Source organism: Muntiacus reevesi, chromosome 3 (genome assembly GCF_963930625.1).
Source record: "Muntiacus reevesi chromosome 3, mMunRee1.1, whole genome shotgun sequence".
NCBI classification, from domain to species: Eukaryota; Metazoa; Chordata; class Mammalia; order Artiodactyla; family Cervidae; genus Muntiacus; species Muntiacus reevesi.
The window spans coordinates 41,316,020-41,318,887 of record NC_089251.1 but is presented as its reverse complement, the minus strand read 5'-3'; the positions used below and the strand labels follow the sequence as shown (position 1 = coordinate 41,318,887).

The 2,868-nt window shown below is 38.0% G+C and overlaps 1 non-coding gene across 1 annotated transcript; it reads left to right on the top strand.

Annotated features, from left to right (window-relative positions):
• Positions 1 to 459: 459 nt before the first annotated feature.
• LOC136165832 (small nucleolar RNA SNORA21) lies at positions 460 to 594 on the top strand. Its single transcript, XR_010662799.1, has one exon. It is a non-coding gene; the product is annotated as a small nucleolar RNA SNORA21 (small nucleolar RNA).
• Positions 595 to 2,868: the final 2,274 nt, after the last annotated feature.

Sequence of the window (2,868 nt, the reverse complement as noted above, 5' to 3'; positions counted from 1 at the left end):
TATTTTCTTTATCAAACTCTCATGCATGAAACCAGTATTCCCCCTGCCCTAAATCAATCCAGGGCCAGGACCAGCTAGAGACCATCCCAGAGCCCAGAGCCTACTGCAATGAATCAAACTCTATAATCCTAAACTGACTCAGGTACCTACCCTATTTCACTCATTCTTTCCTATCAAAACCCTTTTAAAGGCTCTGGACCACATTCTCCTGCCTTGATCCTCTCTGCCCCCTGACCAGCCCTGGTCCTTCCCCAAATGGCCCTGTGTGATAGGCTGGCCCTCAAGTTTCTAAGGATCTATGAGTATAAACTTCTTTTATGACAATCATTTCCAAGTGGGTATGTCTTAGCATACCTGATTAAAACAAGTCCAGGGTACATTTTTAAACAGAAGCTAATAAATTCCTTTATTTTTAAAAAGACAGATTTAGATTTATTATTTTTAAAAAGACAGATTATCACCCTTTTAAAAGCATTCAGTGGGCCTTTTGCTGATGATCGCTGAGCCGTCAAGAAAGGGCAGAGTGAAAACACTGCTTTTGGGTGAAGCGGCAGCATGTTGTGCTGTTTTGCTTCAATCGGTGGTGTGACAAGGTGTTAAAAAAATAAATAAATAAAATAAAATAAAATAAAAAGACAGATTAATAAAAAATTATTTAAATTAAAAAAAATTCCTTTATTTTTAAAAAGACAGATTTAGATTTAGATTTAGATTTAGATTGCTTTTGTTATCAGTGTTGGTGGAAAATCAAATAACAATCAAGCTAAGAAGAAAAAAAGAATTTTATTTGCGCTATAATGAGGCTTCTAACTCTGAAACAGATTCTCGGGAACTCTGAGAACTGGCCACTGGTCAGCAATTAAAAATGCAGTTTTATACATTTTTGAGACAAAGAATTTATGCAACATATTGCCATTGTACATAAAGTTCATTAAAAAATGTTTTGGTCGGTTGTACAGGTACAGAGCAAGCCTTTGGTCAATGTGACCCCTATATGGGATAAAAAAGAAATTTTAACCTTAAAGTAATAATGCTGGTGTCAGAGGAAAGAGACCATTTTTCTCGAAGGTTGATTACATCCTTCTGTTTTGAGGTGGTCTGGTTAATGTAAAATGCAGATTCATGTTATATGCTGGGAAAGGCCTACCACAAAGGGGGCATGTTATTTATTTTTTTCTTTCTGTCTTAGTTTGATTGTCCTACCACAGACAAATCTGTGATTTTACTTCAGCACTGTGTCAGAAAAAGTCCTAACTGATACAAATAATTTTATTATACTGTGGAGGCCTCCTGTGACTTTTTGGTTGTCCAACATACACCCATTTCCCTTTCTTTTGGTGACCTCACTCTGGTATCCTGTTAGAAATTCTTCCTGTTTTTTGTCCATGTGCAGCAAATGGGTGCCTTCCCTCCATCAGGAGTTTATCATGTGATCAGGACCAGCCAAGTGTTGGAATTCCATTCCCTGGTCACAGTGATTGGTTCAGAGGAGGTAATTTGGCCAAATTTGCCTTCACAATGAGTCATGGGAAAGGACTTCTTTTCAACTGACTCTGAACCCAGAATAATATAAGATGGAGAACTGTTGACACTGTCTTACCACCTCAAGGTAAAAGCTTGCCTGATGATATAAAGCCAACACAACAGAAATGTAACCAAAAGATGGGAAAAGAGAAGTTGAGTCCCGATGTCACTATCTGAGTTCCTGTCACATGTGCTTGAAGTTCACACCTACACTTTCAGTTACATGAGTCACCTAATTCCAAATTCTTTAGGGACACCGTTGTCACTCTCACCAGAGGAAATTCCAAAGGCTTTAGGCACTCCAAATATATGTTTTTATAAATCACAATTGTTGTTCTTCATCGTTCAGTCACTCAGTTGTGTTCAACTCTGTGACCCCATGGACTGCAGCACGCCAAGCTTCCCTGTCCTTCACTATCTCCTGGAGTTTGCTCAAATTCATGTCAATTGAGTCGGTGATGCCATCCAACCATCTCATCCTCTGTCGTCCCCTTCTCCTCCTGCCCTCAATCTTTCCCAGCATCAGGGTCTTTTCCAACGAGTCAGCTCTTTGCATCAGGTGGCCAAAGTATTGGAGCTTTGGCTTTAGTATCAGTCCTTCCAATGAATATTCAGGGTTGTTTTCTTTCAGGACTGACTGGTTTGATCTCCTTGCTGTCCAAGGGACTCTCAAGAGTCTTCACCAGCAGCATAGTTCGAAAGAATCGATTCCCCAGTGCTAAGCATTCTTTATGGTCCAACACTCACATCTATACATGACTACTGGAAAAAACACAGCTTTGACTATCCAAACCTTTCCTTAAAGTGTATCTGTAGTGCCTTATATTTTAAAAGAAAGAATGAATTCATATATTGTTTGTGTAGTTAATTATTAATTAAAACCAAAAAACCACAGAATAAAAAACATCAGTAGTATTTCATCATGGAAAGAACTCACACTTCAAATCAGATTAGGGTCTGAATCCTGTTGTTCCTATCAAGTATGAAACTTTAAATAGTTGATTTTAACCCCGTTTAGTCTCACTCCTCTCTCTTTTTAACTCTAAAGTAAACGTTTTATTTTTATTAATTTTTAGTGGAGTGTAGTTGATTTACAGTGCTGTGTTAGTCTGTTATCAGTTATAACAGTGAATCGGTTATACATTCACATATAATCACTTTTTTATTTTTATTTTTAATCAGTTAATTTTTTTTAGTCTCACCATGCAGCATGGGGAATCTTTTTCCCCCAACCAGGGAACTGAAACCATACCTCCTGCAGTGGAAGTGTGAAGTCTTAACACTGGACAGTCAGGGAAGTCCCATCTGTGCTTTTTTAGACTTTAATCCCATAAAGATAATCTC